Source organism: Siniperca chuatsi, linkage group LG18, assembly GCF_020085105.1.
Source record: "Siniperca chuatsi isolate FFG_IHB_CAS linkage group LG18, ASM2008510v1, whole genome shotgun sequence".
Classification (NCBI taxonomy): domain Eukaryota; kingdom Metazoa; phylum Chordata; class Actinopteri; order Centrarchiformes; family Sinipercidae; genus Siniperca; species Siniperca chuatsi.
The window spans coordinates 24,859,684-24,881,030 of NC_058059.1; the positions used below are offsets into that span (position 1 = coordinate 24,859,684).

Here is a 21,347-nt window from a genome sequence, read left to right on the forward strand (position 1 = left end):
GACACTAGCGACACTAGCGACCATATTCAAATGCATTCCTAGGGCCAGGGCGGGCGACATTGAATCCTATTTAAAACTGCTGGCTAAGGATAACGTAAATACAGTAAGACTGTTATTCATGTTGGTGGTAACGACTCCCGATTACGCCAATCAGAGGTCACTAAAGTTAACGTTGAATCGGTGTGTACATATGCAAAGACAATGTCGGACTCCATAGTTTTCTCTGGGCCCCTGCCAAATCTGACCAGTGATGACATGTTTAGCCACATGTCTCCATTCTGCCACTGGCTGTCGAGGTGGTGTCCAGCAAATGATGTGGGCTTTGTAGATAATTGGTGGACTTTCTTTTTGGGCTCTCTGCTGTTGGGCCTGGCGGCAGACTGGTAGATGATTGGTGAAATCTCGTTTCCTTAACAGTCATATTAATACTCACATTCCTCGAGGCACCAGGCCGAGGAGGTGGAGTCTGTAATGGCAAGAACAAACTGACTCTCTGATATAATAACATACAGATGCTATACATAATTGTTTGGCGTCAATACTTGATCTGTGTATGATTGTTTGGACTGCGTGATGAGAACAGTACACTGATAATGATGACATGGAACTACAAAACATCCTAGTGACTGTTATGTCCAGACTTCAGGGACACTCTTCTTCCCGGGTTGAGGAGCCTGACCCTGAAGACTGGATAAATAACTGATGCTCTTTTTCCTCTGTACTCATTCAGAGCAGATTATACTGATGTATGTTTTTGCTGCTGTGAGTCCATTTGCAGATGCTTGAAGTAAACCTACAGACAGACAAGTCATTGCTATGAGTGTTTCTTTATTCGGAAGAAATTGCCACTACAATTTGGCGTTGTCGGCAGGATTTCTGAATTCTTTACTACACACTCTTGCCTCACTCATTAGGTTGCCTCTTGGGTTATTTAAAGATTCATAGTTTGGAATTCATCTTTAAAAAGGGGGGATTGAAGAAAAAAACAAACAAAACAAAAATAAAATAATATAGTTTTTTAATAAATAATTAAAAAACTGAGTAAGTAAAAGGTGTGAATGCCAAACGGATGATCTAGGAAAGCAATAAAACAGCCCGCTCTTAGAGGCATTGAAGGGTTAATTTTTTTCGTTCTCAAGTGAGTCGGTAAACTATCTAACTGTCTTTCCCCTAGCAGCCAGCTTCTCTCCTCTTAACAGTGGCAGAAGCGCTCCTAAGAATCTAGCCAAAATATTAAAAAGCATAAAGAGGCCATTTAAAACATCAAACAAAGTTATTGTAGTTGGGGACTCGAGGTTAAAGAATAAATATGGGTTCTAACAATAGCAAAACTTCTGAGAATGAAAAATCAAATCTGCTATCACCTACGTTGAAATCCCCTAATATAAACTACATGATTACCAATTATGGTAAGCACAACATTGACCAGCTGCACATCTGGATAAAAGAATTTGGGTTTCCATCAACTGGCAGCTTCTCTCTCAGACAGATAGAGATATTAATAGACAAATTAGAAGAGAGAAAGAACAAGGCACTCAAAAGAAAAGAAATAAGCAATTTAAAGCAGACTGGAAGGCTTATGCTTGTTGGCAACAAGAAACACATATCAGGGATAAAAATAAATAAATAAGGCAGGGACAGATCCACCAAACACCTCTGTGTCTCAGTATGTCCCACAGTGTGCCAAGCTGGATCTGGACCTGGACTCGGCCCCCGTCAAAGGAAGTCAGCCTCAACAACGAGCAGCAGCAGCTACAGGAGCAGCAACAGGAGATGGGGCCTCACAACTGATTTTCAGACCATGGACGTATGCTGACCTGAAAGAAGCTGCACAATTTCTCCCCTCTGTTTGGGATGGGGTGGAGGCATTCGCCACACAGTTACTGGCCTTCTGCCAACAGTTCAGACCCACCACCATTGAGCTACAGAGACTGTTAGGAACTCAGATGGGCACAACCTGGCCGAGAGTGGGGGGGGGCTTTCCTACAGCGGATATCAGAAATACTTTATTGATCCCCGTAGGGAAACTCTTTGGCTGAAACAGACAGAGTGGGACCATGCTGATAAGAAGGCTGTCACTGACCTCTGTGACAAAATAAAGACTCTCTTTCCCCTGAGAATGGATTTGGGAAAGATAACAGCCTGCAATCAAAAAGATGGTCAGACTGTAGTAGAGTATTTGGCCAGGCTCAGAGAGATCCATAAAACACACAGCAGAATGAAAAAGCCTGAAGCTATGGGGGGTAATAATACAATCACCCCCTGGGAAGTACATCTACATGACCATCATCATCATCATCATCATCAATGGCATCCACCCTGAGATCGCGGACATGGTGAAACGTGACCTGCACATCACATGTACATCTTGGGGTTGATAAACATTTTGAGGACACATGGTTCAGGCAAGACAAAGAGAGAAACACACTAAAGCTGACCTGGTTGTACTGGAATGATAAAAAATGCAGTAGCTTTCAATGATTCACTTTGTAAAGCTTTGTTTCAAGTCCCTAACACATATCCTCACGTCCCCCTGGTCAAAGCAAAGCAGGATACATGGGAATGCTTGGGCCCTTGGACCAGACGTTGTGAGGAAGCTGCTGGTTGGGTAAAGACATCAGACTCAGGGGTGAATTTTCACAACCAACTGCAAGTATTCCGGAAAAGATTTTCAGCTATAGCAACAGGGGTAAGAAGCATTGAGCTCATTCCAGATTCAGAGTTTTTAATGGCCAGTTTGGTAACATCAGATGATGAAATAAGTCATGACAAAAACTTTTTTGTGAAAGATGTCTCAGAAATTCCTGAGTTAAATCAGGTACCATCCTGCTTGTGGGCACAACACAAGTATGATGTAGGATTAATCAAAGATGCTGAGCCTCACACCAAAATCTTCATAGAGGCCGTGTCAGAATCAATATCCTTTGAAGAAGGAAGCTGTTGAAGGTATTAAACCGGTGTTTGATTCTCTTTTGAAAGCAGGGGTGATTATTATTATTATGTGCAAGATCTCCAGTCCGGACACCTATTTTCCCCATACGAAAACTCTGAGAAGCCGGAGAGCCACAACATTGGAGATTTGTGCAAGACTTGCAGGCGGTAAATGCAGCAGTACATGCATGAGCACCCAATGTTCCCGACCCACACACAATACTCTCACAGGTGCCACCTGGGAGTAAGTGGTTTTCAGTTGTTGACATGGCTAATGCTTTTTCAGCATCGCAATGGATCCTGACAGCCATTATTGGAGGCATCTTTTGAAGGTAAGAGTTTTACATTCATCCAAGGGTATTTGAAGAGTCCTGGAGTCTTTAATGATGCGTTAAAAACAATTTGGAAACATTAAAATTGACAGAAGGAAGTGCGCTCCTACTACATGTAGATGACCTTATGATCTGTTCAAAAACAAGAGAAGCTTGTGTAAAAGACACACTAGCTCTGCTCAGTCACCTTGCAGAAAATGGCCACAAAGCTAGCTTGCCAAGCTGCAGTTTGTGTCTGAAAAGGTCACATTCCTGGGTCATGTGATCTCAGCTGAGGGGAAGTACCTATCACCCAAAAGAACACAGGCAATTCAGCTCATCCCCAAAGGTCTCTCTGACAGTAACAGACCTTTCACACAGACTGTTGACGAGAGGGGTGGGTTCCTGACTTCTGTGCTACTACAAGAACATGGGGGGAGACTGAGACCAGTGGGCTATTTTTCCAGCAAGCTTGACTCTGTAGCAGCTGAGCTGCAAAATTGTCTGAAGGCTGTGGTGGCTGCAGAGAAAGCTGTTATAGCCTCATGTGACATTGTGGGTTATGCTGATCTGACACTGTTGGTTCCACATGCTGTCTCAATGATATTGCTTGAACAGAAAACATCATATCTCTCAACAGTCACGTGATTAAGATACAACACCATATTGCTTGAAATGCATAACATCACTGTTAAGAGATGTACGGTGCTTAACCCAGCAACTCTCCTCCCTACAGCGGCAGACGGTGAACCTCACGATTGTGTGGCAGTGATAACAGAGACTTGCTCCCCCAGACCAGATCTGCAGGAAACACCATTGATCAATCCAGAGCTGGAGCTGTTTGTTGATGGTTCAGCATCACGAGATCCAGCAACTGGTAAAAATGTTGCAGCGTTTGCAGTAACAACATTGTATGAAACAATTCTGGCTAAACCACTCCCATCAAATTACTCAGCAGAGGCAGCAGAGTAAGTTGCATTAACGGAAGCATGTAAATGTGCTATTGACCAAACTGTGAACATTTTCACAGATAGCAGATATGCATGGGGAGTGGCGCATGACTTTGGAAAACTCTGGGCAAACAGAAACTTCCTTACAACCACAGGCAAACCCATTGCACATCACACACTGGTTGCTGAACTCTTGGATGCTGTGCTGGTCGAGACCATGGGTCAAAGGGGAGCTTGGTGCTGGTTCGCAAAGGGATTCAATAACTTCTCTGAAAAATTAAATTTTGCCAAAAATGCAGATGGATTTCATTGAGCTGACACGCAATGAGGAAAAGAAATATTGTGTGGTCATTTTTGACATGTTCTCTAAATGGGTAGAGGCCATCCCAACAGCCAAACAGGATTCAGCAGCAGTAGCAAAGAGTCTGGAGATAAGATCTCCAGTAATAATGGTACACCTTTCATGAGCACAGCATCAAAGAGTGTAGGAGAGTATCTTGGTATTGATTTAAAACATCATTGTGCTTATCACACAGCCAGCGCAGGAGCCGTGGAGAGGGAGAACAGTTATCTGAAAAACAAGCTTGCTAAGTGTTTTGATGAGACAGGGTTGCCCTTTTGAAATACTATTTGACAGACCATTAAACACTGGTATTGGGCCAGTGAAAAGACAACTTCCTGACACCAGCCAATGTGAGGATGAGATGCTACGCTCACTATTACTTACCACACAGAGCATGGCAATCCACTACGAGAGTGTCACCAGGGGAGAAAGGAATCAATGGTATCTTCCCCTGGTGGGGGACTGTGAATAATGAACACAAGATAGACCACCTGGCCATAGATCTTGAGAACTTGATGGCACTGGTAGAGATAGGGTTTTCCACTCTCACTCCTACCATGCAGGGGATCAAAAATGTGGCCCTGCAGAATAGGATGGTTTTGGACTTGATGCTGGCTAGTCAAGGAGAAGTTTGTCATATTATTGGGACTGATTGCTGCACCTATGTTCCAGACATCACAGACAATATGACTCATGTTGTTTTCCACCTGAACGACCTACTGCATGAGGAGAAAAGCCTAGACTCCCAGAGTGTGGGAGGATGCGACATGTGGTCATGGCTGACTATGGGCGGATGGAAGAATGTATTGATGAAAATGTTGGCACTCGTGCTCCTAGTTATTGTGCTCTTCCTCCTTTTGACCTGCTGTGTAATTCCCTGCTTCAGATCAATGATTGCTACAGCAATTAAATCATCTATGGGTAAGTATATGAATATGCCAATAGAAACATCCAGCTCTGTTGAATGGATTCCACCGTTTGACAATGATATGATTTGAGGAGAATAAAATTGCATGTAACCACACTGGATATTGAAGTATGCATGGTCATATATTACTGCTAGAGCTATTTACCTAATGGTTACGGTTATAATAATAATAATAGTTCTGTTGTTCTGTTATAATGATAATGACTGCTAATGACAGGCTATGGAATTGAAATTTGCTTGATGAGCTAAATGATAAGGACATGTGGGGTTTTTCTTCCTCTGACACTTGAGGTTTTCCCCACTTGGTCTGGTTGTTTGATTTTTCCTTTCCTACTTAAGGTTTGTTCTTAATTATTTTGATTAGCATTTATTTTAAGATGATTTTTATGCTAAAAAGGGAGGAATTATAATGGCAAGAACAAATGGACTCTCTGATATAATAACATACAGATGGTTTCAGTCGTAGTCATCTGGACACTGTTTTCAGAATCAAGACGTTTCGGCTCCCATCCGGAAGTCATTCTCAATTGTGAAAAAATGGGACGGGAATTAGAAATTTAAGCTACTCTGTGTTACATAAGCCCTGCCCTCAGGAAGGAATCTGCCTGAGTATCTGTTAATAGCTAGTTTCACCTGAAACTGGCTTCCTTGACCACACATTTGAAGACAGCGAGGTGAAGATTCTAAGTTGAGTGAAGAGTTGGTTTGAACGGGGCGTCAAGGAAGCCATTTTTGTAAAAAAAGAACCCCTCTTTGAACAGAAATGGTGGTCTGAGATTCAATCTGCCCAAAGTCTATCAGAGTGTATTATCACCTTGGTTACGCCAATCACATGCTAATCAGGTACTTAACAGTGATGAAGTAGATGCAGCCAGAAAACAATAGGCCTGATTACTGATTAGCTAATATTAGCTTCTCTGCGCTGGCTCCCTGTAAAATCCATAATAGAATTTAAAATTCTTCTCCTCACCTACAAAGCTCTTAATGGTCAGGCACCATCGTGTCTTAAAGAGCTCATAATACCTTATTACCCCACTAGGACACTGCGCTCCCAGAATACAGGGTTACTTGTGGTTCCTAGAGTCTCCAAAAGTAGGATGGGAGCCAGAGCCTTCAGTTATCAAGTTCCTCTCCTGTGGAATCAGGTCCCAGTTTGGGTTCGGGAGGCAGACACCATCTCCACATTTAAGAGTAGGCTTAAGACTTTCCTCTTTGATAAAGCTTATAGTTAGGGCTGGCTTGGGTGAGTCCTGAACCATCCCTTAGTTATGATGCTGCTATAAGCCTTAACTGCCGGGAGACTTCCCATAATGCACCTCTTTCCTCTCTCCTCCTCTCCCTCTGTATAAATTTTTATCCCATTACTGCATGTTACTAACTTGACATCTTCTCTCTCCCATAGTTTTGTGCTTTCTTGTCTCTCTCATCTCTCCTTCTGTCACTTTCTGAAGGTATATCTACCTCCGGAGCAGCAGAGTCTGGATCTTTGGTTGTGGGCCACCTGCTGCCCCCGTGTTCCTGCTCGACAACTGCTACTACAGTTGTTGTTATTGGCTCTGTTACTATTATTGTCATTATTATTCTTATGACTATCATTCCCATTATTGTTACTTTAATAATATTATTATTACCACTATCATTACATTATTACTATTTTAAAATTCTAGGTGGAATTTGCATTGTGCTTCCCTCTCCCCCACCCCCCTTCTCTCTCTCTCTGTCTCTCTCGCTCTCTCTCTCACCCTCTTTCTGTCTCTCAACCCAACACGGCAGCAGCAGTTGGCCACCCACCATTGAGTCTGTTTCCGAGGTTTCTGCGTGTTAAAAGGAAGTTTTTCCTTGACACTGTCGCAAGTGCTTGCTCATGGCAGGATTCAATCGTAGTCATGGTTAAAAGAAACCAACGTTGACTGTTGATTAGATATCGGAAATCAACAGCGGCCTCCTGTGTTAAAGTCTTTTGTTTTGTTGACCCATCCATCCACCCTTACCTCCTCCCTACGTGGACTTTTTGGCTAATATAATAATTCATAATAATGTTAAATTACTCACTCCTTTGCTCCCGACAAACAATAGTCATAATTCCTAGGGCCGATAGAGGGCTTCGTCACTTGAATGTAAACAGATGTTGTTTGGGGGCATTTCCTCAAGATTCTAGAAATACTGTCATCAGGAGTTTAAATTAATGTTAAATTAATATTCTGTTCACCATATCATCATCATCACCATCATGGCCTGTCAATTTACTGAGATTTTCAATGATTTTTAGTAGATTTTATTATTGTGTTGGTATATTTTGGCATGGCATGACATTAAATTCAGTACTGTCACAGATACGCCAGGTTCCACCATCCACTAATCACCCACACCTGCTCCCAATTACACTCCTGCTCCCCATTAGTCCCAATCACAGCCAGTATAAAGGAACTGCACTCACCTCAGTATGTGTCCGACCTCGTTTAAGTTTAGGACTCTCCGTGCCATTCGGCATGACCCTTCGTTTCTCCTGTCTCCCACGTTTCTCCAGCCTCCCGTGTTTCTCCAGCCTCCTGTGTTTCTCCAGTCTCCAGTGTTTCTCCAGTCCGTCTCCAGTGATCTCCCTGCTTGCCTCCAGTGACCTCCCTGCCTCCAGTGATCTCCCTCCTACAGACGATCCCTCTCTCCATACCCACCATATTCTGGCTTTCATTCAATAAAGAACATTGTGGTCCATCTCTCGGTGTCCCCTGCCTGTTCTGTAACACGTACATTTCAAACTATTTCAAAAATAAATACAACCCAACTTCAATCAGTGTCATCCTATTTTATACATAAAACACAAATAACTGTCAAACTTTAATAAAAGTCAAAACATCAATAAATAAATAGAACCTATCTTGAATAAATATCACAATTTTACAAAAATACAACCCAACTTGAATAAATGTTAAACAATTTTATAAATAACTACAACCCAGCTTGAGTATGTCAAATATACCACATGATAATACAACTTTGAGTTAATACATTTTTTTTTAAATTTATTTTATTTATATAGCGCCAATTCATAACAGAAGTTATCTCATTGCACTTTTCCTATAGAGTAGGTCTAGACTGTATTCTTGGAAAGAACCAGACTCAATGGTGGGCGGCCATCCGCCGCTGCTGTGTTAGGTTTTGAGAGAGAGAGAGAGAGACATCCTACATGAAAATATATGGCACATATTTTTGTGTAGTCATTCAAAATCTTCCCCACAGTTTGGGCACTCAACAGTTACCAGAGAATGAGCTGTGTTCAGATGTTGGTAGCAAGTAGAGTGAAGTCATCCTCAGTGAAAGTCACAGTATCCTGTTAACTGAAAGGCCGCAGATATGGTCAAAACAAACAAAACACTGACTCCACCACACCACCATGCAACGTAGCACTCTGCTGGGAAGTTATAATAACATTTGTCATTCATCCAACTGCAGAGCTGAAATAATTACTTTCATCTCAAACATTATGTGTTTTGTGGGACAAAACGTGTTACCTGATGTTCACTACTCAGTATTTCATCACAGACTGTACCCTTAAAATGCTGCTATTTTTTGAACACCAGGCTGTGTGACTGTAGCAGTATTTGACAGTGACTCCGAAGAAATGCTATTGTCATTGGAGGTGAATTATTTGCTAAATTAAAAATTCATTCAAAATGACCGCAAATAGATGCAAAACAACCACAAAGAGACACAAAATGACCACCAAGAGGCCCTCAGATGACTACCAAGAGACACAAAATGACCACGAACAGATGCAAATAGATAGGACTTAAACCAGTTTAGTGCGTTTCCTTTAATCCCAATTAAATATTCCAGTCTCTGTAATAGGATGTGATGGTCAATAGTGTCGAATGCAGCACTAAAATCTAACAAGACAAGTACAAAGACAAGTCCATTGTCTGATACAATTAAACGGTCATTTGTAATTTTCAACAGTGCTGTCTCTGTACTATGATGCACTCTAAATCCTGACTGAAAATCCTAAACTATTGTTATTTAGAAAGTCACACAACAGACTGGCAACTGCTTTCTCAAGGATCTTAGTGAGAAAGGGATGGTTAGATATAGGTCTATAGTTGGCTAGAACCCCTGGATCAAGAGTGGGCTTTTTAAGAAGAGGTTTAATTACAGATACTTTAAAGGACTGTGGGACATAGCCTGTTAAGACAGATTGATCATATCTAGTAAAGAACTAAGAGTAAAACTTCTTTAAGCAGCCTAGTTGGGATGGGGTCTAAGAGACAGGTTGATGGCTTAGATGAAGAAATCGTTGAGGTTAGTTGAAGAAGGCCGATAGAAGAGAAGCAATCTAAATATATATCAGGTTTTACAGTTGTTTCCAAGGTTCCTGTGTTTGGAAATAAATTGGTACTGGTGGAGGGCAGGACGTGATGAATTTTTTCTCTAATAGTTAAAATTTTATCATTAAAGAAGCTCATGAAGTTGTTACTACTGAGAGCTATAGGAATACGTGGCTCAATGGAGCTGTGATTCTCTGTCAGCCTGGCTACAGTGCTGAGAAGAAACCTGGGGTTGTTTTTATTTTCCTCTATTAATGATGAGTAGTAGGCTGCTCTGGCATTATGGAGGGCTTTCCTATATGTTTTAAGGCTATCTTGCCAGACCAGACAAGATTCTTCCAGGTTGTTGGGACGCCATTTCCTTTCAAGTTTTTGCGATGTTTGCGATTAAAAGGTCATTTGTAATTTTCACCACTGCTGTCTCTGTGCTATGATGCACTCTAAATCCTGACTGAAAATCCACAAATAAACTATTGTTATTTAGAAAGTCGCACAACTTCGAAAGAAAGGGAAGGTTAGATATAGGTCTATAGTTGGCTAAAACCCCAGGATCAAGAGTAGGCTTTTTAAGAAGCAGTTTAATTACAGCTACTTTAAAGGATTGTGGTACATAGCCTGTTAATAAAGACAGATTGATCATATCCAGTAAAGAAGAACTAATTAAGGGTAAAATGTCTTTAAGCAGCCTAGTTGGAATGGGGTCTAAGAGACAGGTTGATGGCTTAGATGAATAATCGTCGAAGTCAGTTGAAGAAGGTTGACAGGACCAAAGCAGCCAAAACACACATCAGGCTCTACAGTTCTTTCCAAGGTTCCTCTGTTTGAAGACAAGTCAGCATTGGGTAAAGGCAGGACTTGATGAATTTTTTCTCTAATAATTAAAATTTTATCATTAAAGAAGCTCATGAAGTCGTTGCTACTGAGAGCTATAAGAATACATGGTTCAATAGAGCTGTGATTCTCTGTCAGCCTGGCTATAGTGCTGAAAAGAAACCTGGTGTTGTTCTTATTTTCCTCTATTAATGATGAGTAGTAAACTGCTCTGGCATTACGGATGGCCTTCCTATATGTTTTAAGACTATCTTGCCAGACTAAACAGGATTCTTCCAGGTTGTTGAAACGCTATTTCCTTTCAAGTTTTCGCGATGTTTGCTTTAATTTGTGGGTTTGGGGGTTATACCATGGAGCTAACCTTCTTTGTTTTATTATCTTCTTTTTTAGAGGAGCGATAGAATCAGGTGTTGTTCGCAGTGAGCCTGCAGCACTATCAACTAGATGGTCAATTTGGGAGGGGCTGCGATTTGCAAAGGAGTCCTCTGTTATATTGCGACATAACATTGAATTATTAAATGCAGATGGGATCGCTTCCTTGAATCTAGCCACAGCAATATCAGATAGACCTCTAGAGTAAGAATAGCAATAACCACTTTATCTGTTTTAAGGACCAAACTTGATAAAAACTCTGAGAATTCAGATAAAAACTCAGAATAAGGACCAGGAGTGGACCAGTACACTATTACAAATAGAATTGGCTGTTGTATTTTCCAAGTTGGATGTGAAAGACTAAGAACAAGGCTTTCGAATGAGTTATAATTTAGTTTAGGTTTAGGGTTGATTAATAGGCTTGAGTCGAAGATGGCTGCAACTCCACCTCCTCGGCCAGTGCCTCGAGGAATATGAGTATTAATATGACTGGGTGGAGTGGATTCATTTAGGCTAACATATTCTTCATGACCCAGCCAGGTTTCAGTAAGACAAAATAAGTCAATATGATACTCTGATATTAAATCATTCACTAGTACAGGTTTAGGTGACACAGATCTCCTATTTTGTTGTGCTATTTCAGCGTTTTTGTTTAGTTTTATATTTATAACTCCTCTTCTGTTAACTTTAGATTTTATTAATTTAAGTGGTCAGGGGGCAGACACCGTCACTAAGGATTTTTGGGTGGGTAACTGCTCTGGAAGCGCAGAGAAGCGTGTAGGACTGCAACTCTGCCTCCTGGTCTCAACTCTGAGTTGTCATGGTTTAGGTCCACTAATAAACTTGGTCAGATTTCTGGCTATGAGAGCTACTCCATCCAAATCAGACCAGGTCTTCGCTGGAAAGTCCGCCAATTATCTACAAAGCCAACATCGTTTGCTGGACACCACCTCGACAGCCAGCGGTGGAATGAAGACATGTGGCTAAACATCTCATCACTGGTCAGGTTTGGCCAGGGGCCCAGAGAAAACTACGGAGTCCGATATTGTCTTTGCATATGTACAAACTGACTCAACATTAACTTTAGTGACCTCTGATTGGCGTAATCGGAAGTTGTTACAGCCTGTGCAACCTGTCCCGACCCGAACAGGAAGCGATGGAAAGCTACATCAAGGACTCGTTACAGGCAGGCCTCATCTGGGCATCCTCTTCACCAGTAGGGGCAGGCTTCTTTTTTGTGGCGAAGAAAGACAAGACTCTACGCCGATTACAGTGGGCTCAATCAGATCACCGTAAAAAATAAATATCCACTGCCACTCGTTAACTCCGCCTTTGAAACCATTGATGGTGTCACTATCTTCTCCAAGCTCGATTTCCGGAATGCCTATCGCTTGGTCTGGATACGGGAAGGAGACGAGTGGAAGACTGCCTTTAACACCCAGCTGGGCCACTTGAAATATCTGGTCATGCCGTCTTCCAGGTCCTGGTAAATGACGTACTGAGAGACTTTCTGAACCATTTTGTTTTCATCTACTTAGACGATATCCTCATCTTCTCGCAGGACAAAGCCAGCCACATTACCCATGTCCATCAGGTTCTCCAACAACTCCTGGAGAACAAACTGTTCGTCAAGGCTGAAAAATGCGAGTTCCATGCCAGTTCGGTGAGCTTCCTCGGATACATCCTCAAGAATGGACAAATGAGACCAGATTCGGCCAAGATTAAAGCTGTCTTGGAATGGCCAACACCCACGACTTGCAAGCAGCTACGTTTCCTGGGGTTTGCCAACTTTTATTGGCGATTTATCCAAGATTACAGCCGTGTGGCATATCCCCTTACCAGACTCACCTCTCCCAAGATCCTCTACTCCTGGAACCCTGAAGCGGACTCTGCCCTGACCAAACTCAAAGCCATCTTTACCTCGTCTCCCATTCTCCTCCAACCTGACCCCGGATGACAGTTCACAGTGGAGCTGGATGCCTCAGACATGGGGGTAGGGGCCGTGCTCTCACAATACTCTGGCACCAACCAGAGACTCCATCCCTGCACCTTCTTCTCCCGACGCCTCACCCCCGCAGAGCAGAACTACAACGTCGGGAACCGGGAACTTTTGGCAGTATAACGGGCATTAGAGGAATGGTGGCACTGGCTGGAAGGAGCTGAGCAACCGTTTATTGTGTGGACGGACCACAAGAACCTGGAGTACATCCAAACAGCCAAGAGGCTCAACTTCCTCGGTTGGTAAGGGACTTTCACCGATCCCATCAGGATAAGCCCGGAGGGTCGCCAGGAGGCTCCCATTAAGGAGGGGGTACTGTCATGGTCAGCCACCATGCCGTGCGACCCCTGCAGACTCTGGTGTATTTTTCCCTCTCCTTGTGTGTCTTGTGTGTCGTCTGTTAGTCTTGAGTTGTGTGTGTGTGTGTGTGTGTGTGTGTGTATGTGTCTCCTGGTCTGGCTCACTGATCTCCCGCCTGCTGTTGATCACCGGCACACCTGACACCCATTACTCATCAGTCTCCACAGCATAAAGACACTACCAGCGCCAGATTGTCTCTGTATACTTGTACGACCAAACATAACAGCCCCACGCTTGACCCAGCTAAGTACTATTGTAGCTCTGTCTAAGTTATCTCGCTTGTGTAAGCTCTGGTTTGCTTCTGTCGCAGACATCCTCCTCGCCGGTGATCACAGCCACGTTCGCCTCACAGATCTCTGCCAACCTGTTTGCCTGTCTTGTCGGCTACATCGCCAGCCTGCCAACTGTCTTCCCCGCTCTGACAGCTGGCAGCTGTCTTCGTGGCTCTGCCAGCTAACCAGCAGTCTCCCCCGGCTCCACCAGCAACATCTCCCGAGCCACTTCCACTCGGATCCAGTCCTCTCCACTCTACGGATCCGCTGCCGGGCCTACACATCGCCATACCCGCTCCAGGTCAGAAAACACCTGCCCAGTCTCCGTTCCTGGATCTGCGCAGTCTGCCCAGGGCTGGGCTTACCACTTCTTCGAGGGCTGCAGTTGATGTCTCCAGTTCTCCCCCTTGATAGAAGGGCTATCTTCAGTCATTCCCTCTGTTTGAATAAATACTGACTTACCTTTATTTACTCATTGTGTTCTACATTTGTGGGTTCTCCTTCGTACATTACGACACATCTTTCATTATAGGATATCCATACTCTTTTCTATTTCCGGACATTCTCTCATCCCCCATACTCGTTCTAACGGTGTAGTCCTTCCTAGTGAGTCACAATACACAATCCCTTTTAACTCTCTTTACTGTACTCCTAACTACTGCCTGCTTTCTTTTATAGTCAATAAGATTCTGAAAATGATGTGTTTTCTGCAAGACTTTAAATGTCTTATTTCAATTTTTTTATTGCAGAAGTGCATTCTTGTGTCCACCACGGATCTTTTTCCTTTTCCTACTGTTTCTTTTTGGTATTGACTCTTTTGCTGATCCTAGTATAATACAGTTTATTTCTGCATTGAGGTCATCAATTGTCTGGATCATATTTACCTCCTTTAATTTCCCTTCAGTTATTCATCCTGTTCTACTTCCCTTTCTACTCCAATACTTGTGAATATAGGATAGTGATCACTCCCTATAGTGCTTCCCTTACTTACTTCCCACCTACTTTCCCCGACCAACGACTGTGATACAGTAAGATCTATTGCAGACTCTGTACCCTTCATCAAAATTACCCTTGTGCCTGATCCATCATTTAAACATACCAGTGTCATAGTTAGCCTCTATTCCCCCCTGATCCCTGTGTGCTCCAGTGTGCTTTCCTCTCCTGGTGTTTCTTGGCTGTCCCCTGTTCATTGCTCTCTGTGTGTGTGTGTGTGTGTGTGTGTGCGCGTTCTGGTCTGGCTTCCTGGTCTCCTGCCTACTGCTGATCACCGGCACACCTGATATCAATCATTCATCAGTCTCCACTGCATATCTACCAGGCTCTACCACACTACCAGCGCCAGATCATCTCCGTACACTTGTATGAAACCTACATAACGGCTCCTACCTTAACCTCAGATAAGTGATTAGTTAGTTACAAATATTACAACCAGTTCCTTTTCGTCCATTAGCTCCTCTACAACTTCTCCATTTAAATCTTCTCGTTCACCCCATACTGTGCTGTGCGCATTGAAGTCTCCACACCAGACGCTATTACCTCTCCAATGTTCCAGTATTGATTCTAGTTTTACCTTTTCTAGTTTTTTGCATGGGTTATATAAGTTTACTATTCTCATACTTTTTTTCTTGCACCATATTTCAACTACTACTACTTCCATTTCTTGTACTGTACTTAACCGTCTATGTTTTATACCTTCTTTAATACATTTCACACACCCTCCACCATTTCCATTGTGTCTATCTTTGCGTATGCTTGTATATGCTTTAATAATGAACTCTAGCCTTTAAGCTCCTGTCCATTTGCTATCAGACTTCTGGCGTTCCATTGTAATAGTAATAACATTATGGTATGATCTGTGAAGCTGTCTCTGAGGTCCCTTCTCCCTGACTAAGGTCAGCATGTATCTTTTCCCACGATAAATTCTTCATATTTAGGAATTTTGCCGCTGCCTTTACTATAATTTAGATTTTTTCTGTCTTGGTTTTTACTTGCTCTGAGCAGTTGATGACGTAGGCTAAAAACAGCGCTAACCTGTCCATTGATATACCTGTGTTGTCCTTATGTACTTGTGCTGTTCCTGCATTTGTTTCAGGATGCCTTTGGTTGTCTCCCTCTTCTCTTCTTTCACTGCTAAACATCCTCGCAGCCTCTGCATATGTTACTTTCCGTTCTGATCTTACTCTTTGAATCTCCACTGCCTGCTTCCTGACGGTGCAACCACCATACGCTGCTGTGTGGTTTCCTCCGCAGTTACAGCATTTAATTTGAACATTGCTTCCACACTCTCCATATGCATGTTCTCCTCCACATCTTTGTTTTCCTTTACATACATTGGCCGTATGACCATACCGCTGACATTTATAACATCTTATCAGAGGAGGAACATATTTTCTTACATTAAAGCTCATGTAGCCTACCATCACTTTTCCAGGAAGCACCTCATCATTGAACTGAAGCAGTACTGACTCATTATCCACTTTTTCCCCATTCCTGAAGGCCTGCAGCCGTCTAATTCCTGTGATTTTTCCTCCTTTCATCACTTTCCTTAGTTCTTCCAAGTTTTCTCCGATGGGGATTCCTGTTATCACTCCCCTAGCTCCTCTCCTCTCACCAACTATCCTTCTTTCCATTATTTCTTTTTTACACAGTTTGCAGTTTCATCACTTTATTTTTCTGCTCCACATTTTTGCACTTTACCAACAAACTGCCATCACACAACACCTTTGCCATTTCTATATACCCAATTGCCAAAAGTTATTGGACTAATCGATGTTATCTCGCTCCCCATCTTAAACTTAAGAATGACCTTAATTTCCTCCATCATAATCTTTTTCCTGGTATCTCACACTTCCTCCTCCTTTTCTAATGGCCGTTTTCCCGCAGATGTCGACTGGCTATCTCTTTTATCCTTCTTCCCTCCTCCTCCTTTCCTACCACTCACAATTTGTGTCCATTTCGTCTCCATATTGTCATCCTCCAACAATCCACTGCTATTTGCCATTCTGATCCAGTCACAAATCAGATTATGCCAAACCACTAATTCGCTAGCGTCGTTTCCTATGCCGTTCGGGACTCTAACTATACATTCACTAATGATTAAATAAAAGAAAAAAACTGAGAAAAATCAATAAAAAAATAAATAATGAATTAAACACACCATAGTTATATTCTCTTTATCAAATTTGTTCTCCTAAGATAATGAAACAACAATAGATAACACTTCTCTCTAGAACTTCTTTGTAAAAGATCTCGTAAATCAAACCTCATCTTTATTTCTTTAAGGTTCAATGTCAGTTCTCTTCTCTCAGCATCATATTTTGGACAGTAAATCATAACATGTTCTAAAGTTTCTTCTTGATCACAGAATGTACATCTTCCTGTATTATGTTTTCCTATTTTACATAATGTATTGTTTAATCCTGTATGACCAAAAGTAGCCTGGATATTATTGTTTCCTCTTTCCTGGTTCTCAGTATCTGCCAGCATCTTCCTTGTATACACCGATACTCCATCACTGATTCGTTTCCCAATTTTAATGTTGAAATCTGGAACTATGAATGAAATACCAATTTTTTTAGCTGTGTTCTTTGAAGCATCTGTATACATTTTAACATAGCTGTAGTAGATACTTTCTATATACAGTAGGTCTGTATTATCTGTGGATATAAAATAAGCTCCTTACCTTTGTTCTTTTTGCCAAGCAATGTGAGATCTACTATAGGGTCAGGGAGTATACCTCAGCACCTCTGGCATTGAGCCAGATGGTTCTTGATTCCAGCAACATTAAGTTTTTTGATGGAATGATATAAGTATAAATAAATAAATGAATACAAATACCACCTCAATGTAATACAATGCAAATAGAACTGCAATAAATAACAGTTACCTTATTACATTAATGTTCAGTTTGTGTTGAGACTACTTTAGTTGTTTGTGTGTTGACTCAGTTATATGGACATTTTTGTTAATGTACTTTATTGTGGTAGTGTTATAGTGGAATGTAAAGTTGTTTCTGATACAATATTTCATCCACTTCACGAACTACAGTTATAAAATCACCATAGAATCTGATGTGTATATACAGTGTATATAAAAAATTTAACATTACACAGTTATATAAATATATTAATATCATTATATAACATTGTACTGGGGTTTCTATTTCATGTATCATTCTAAATCAATTTTGTCTGGAAATTTCAAAGAGGGAAATTAACACACAAATTCAGATTGTTTTCAAAGTATAATATTTAAGACTTGTGAATTCAGTAGTATTCAAATTTCAATATTTAGTATTCAGCAGTGGTTACATTTCACAATTAGGTATTCCTTTGCATACAAAATTCTAATTACGGCTTGTCTTTGCTTCCATGTACACGGCCCATCCTAATGATCTAAAGGCAGTTATCTAGGAAACTAAAATGAAATTTGGTATAGACATCGATGATCCCCAGAGGATGAATCCTAATGACTTTGACCCTCTGACCTTTCTTTGAGTGTCATCCTCAGGTCAAAATGTCACTTTGTTTGACACTTATGTCCATGAAGATATATATCTCAAAAACTAATGGGCACATAGCCATGAACTTTGCTGTGGATAATCATCTGGTAGATGATGAATTCAAAATGTTTTTGGCGACCCCCTGAGCTTTCTTCTAGTACCACCAATGTTCCACAATTTCCACTAGTATGCAAAAAATATCACAAACTAATGGGCAATACAGTATATTTGTCATGAAATTTACTGAAAATTACTCAGACTTCTGTTTGTCTGAAACACATTTGTGACACTTATTTCACTCAAAGGTTGTTTAGTTTCACCCAAAATTGTTTCTATAAGTCCACACCCCCTCTTATGGACCAGGCTGTTTGTGGGTTGTTAATGTAATAATAACATTTTTCATAGGGACTCCGATTAGCTGGCAGCACCTTTGGTCCCCAATCCTTCCATTGACAGAAACAATAGCTGCTTAGCCAGACAAAGGATGCTTGTTAGTATACAAACAAAACTGGTTAAGAATTATTTACACACTAACATTATTTGTTCCCACTGTGACATAATATGGAGGGGGCAGTTTGTTGTAGTGTGTTCAAATTGTGAAGCACTAGTTTCGTACTTTTACAGCCCTTAAAGGGACAGTTCACCCCAAAATCAAAAATGCATATTTTTCCTCTTACCTGTAGTGCTATTTATCCATCTAGATTGTTTTGGTGTGAGTTGTGGAGTTTTGGAGTTATCTACTGTAGAGATGTGTGCCTTTTTGGAATATAGTGGAACTAGATGACACTTGGCTTGTGGTGTTCAAAGTGTCAAACAAATACATTTGAAAAACTCAATGGCAATGTCTCTTTCCAGAAATCATGACTCAGTTACTCAAGATAATCCACAGACCTTGTTGTGAGCAGTTTCATTCCTACAAGGTAAACTGCTTACAACAAGGTCTTGAGTATTTTAGTAAAAAGTATTATTTATTATTTGCTAAGTATCTTTTCGCTTTGTCTATATACCTTCTTTTTCCTTATCTGATATGTGTATACTTTCCATTCCTGTACAACATTCTTCTCGTAGATACTACCACGATAGATAGACCACGCACCTGCTCACAACATCACTGTAACCTCTCTAATCTTATCTACCCCATGTGTTATTTTGTCCCCTTGTTATTTTGTATCTGTATTTCCAGTTGAGCAATATTGTCTTTTTTGCAAGTTGATGAGTATGGCGTTGTGGTATCTGTGTAGGTGGCTGATAGGTGTGAGGTCTCCTAAAAGGCAGAGGGAAGTGGAAGGTGGAATAGTGTGGCCCAGGATTTGGGAGATGATAGTTTATTATGTTGTTCTAAAAGTTCTGGGTTGGTGTGCAAATCCATACTGAGTGAAAGCGTGGTGTTGAGAGTGCACTGGGTGGGGACATACAGTATGTCGGTGTCTGTGAAACCCATCAGGTGCATCCTGTGAGTTATGTGTGTTCGTTCTGTGTATGGTCTTATATTGAATGTACTGTACTCGGGTTGGTGGTCATCGAGAAGATGTTATTGCAAATTTGTTTCCAGAGGGTTGCATCAATATTAATCTAAATCTTTTTCCTAGTCTTGAGCGGGGACAGTGATGGCTGTATAATTTTGACAGTGGTTTCATGGATGTTGATATTGTACATAGGTCTTTTACTATTGGTGGTGGTTGCCAGTTATTATGTGTGATCATACTGATTTTCCAGCAAGCTTCCAGAGTTGTGGAAATGACTGTTCTTGGAGCAGTTGTGTTTTTTTTACTGTAGCTGAAAGAAATGGCAAATCTATGGCGAGTTTGTTGCATTCTGATTCTTCAATTTCTAACCATGGGTCCTGGTGAACATATGAGTGAATCCATTTCATGATGTATTGTAATTGATTAGCTAAGTAATAGTGGAAAACGTTTGGGGTATTTAAACCTCCAAGTTGTTCGCTTTTCTGTAATGTTGTGAGTTTGATTCTAGGTTGTTTGTATTTCCAGTAGAATTTTCTGATTAGTGAATCGAGTGTATTGAACCAATTGGTGTTGGTTCGACAGGGGTCATTAAGAAGAGGTAGTTGTTTCTGGGTAAAATTTGACATTTTGATCATTGCAATGCGGCCTGTAAAGGAGAGTGGTAAATTAATCCAGCTTTTTAACTGATCTTCAGTGGATTTGAGGATGGGGGTAAAGTTGAGGTGGCTGGATGCTGAAGCATTAAAATTTGCCTGCCTTGGAACTAATGGCAGGGACCTCCACCGATTTTAGACATCAAAGTGTGTTTAGAGTCTTGGGAAGTGCTGCATTACACCAAAAACGTTATTTAAAGCCTTTATGGCTCCAGATGGAGCTGTGTGAGGTCTGATTAACTGCCTCAAGTGATTTCACTTACATTTTGCTTTTAATACTTGTGTAATTTTACTCTTTTAACTTTTAACTTTACTCTACTTTTAACTTTTACTTGTAACAGTATTTTTACATTATGGCACTATTTGTACCTACAGTTAGTAAAGTATCTGAGTAATTGTAGAAAAGGTTTCAGTCGTAGTCATCTGGACACTGTTTTCAGAATCAAGACGTTTGACCTGAAAATGACTTCCGGATGGGAGCCGAAACGTCTCAATTCTGAAAACAGTGTCCAAATGACTACAACTGAAACCTTCTCTACAATAGAACACTCCTGGACGAATGAGGGACTACACTGTCCTATCTGAATAATTCTTCCACTACTTGGGGAAAACATTAAAGTGATTACATTTCTTAAAACTGCAAACTGACTTATTTTGGCCACTTGGAGGTAGTAGGAACAAGCTGTGAACACAACATCATTCATTTGGAGTTGTGTTTGTGTCCACTTGATGAATAAAAGCCCAATATTCAGTCTCTGTTGACTCTGTTTTTGGTCTCTACCAACTCCTGAGAAAAATATTTGGCTCTTTAGCTGCTAAATGCTCCACTATGTTCAGCTAGTTAGTCGCTAACTGTGTCTGTCTGCTGTTTGGTGCTGAGCAGGTAGTGTACAGTGGTTTTTAGAGCTTTATCGCTGAAAACAGCTGCCTGCTGTGGCCGAAAATGATACTATGACAGCCATGAGAGTGAACCAAACAGTAAAACTCACTAAATAAAATGTATCCGTTAGGAACTTAATTTGTGTAAAAACGTCAGTGTATACACAACACATAACCTGACAAACAACAAACAAAGAGGCGACAACATACAAGTGCAGCTTAAAACAGTTTA

At 41.2% G+C, this 21,347-nt stretch overlaps 1 long non-coding RNA gene across 2 annotated transcripts; it reads left to right on the top strand.

The window, feature by feature from the left end:
* The first annotated feature begins 2,516 nt into the window (after positions 1 to 2,516).
* Positions 2,517 to 8,372, top strand: LOC122865246. 2 transcript variants are annotated; one of them, XR_006375437.1, is made up of 5 exons: positions 2,517 to 2,689; positions 2,983 to 3,099; positions 3,218 to 3,263; positions 3,979 to 4,119; positions 7,991 to 8,372. It is a non-coding gene; the product is annotated as an uncharacterized LOC122865246 (long non-coding RNA). The 2 variants fall into 2 exon arrangements; XR_006375436.1 differs by lacking the exon at positions 2,517 to 2,689 and having other exon boundaries at positions 2,767 to 3,099.
* Positions 8,373 to 21,347: the final 12,975 nt, after the last annotated feature.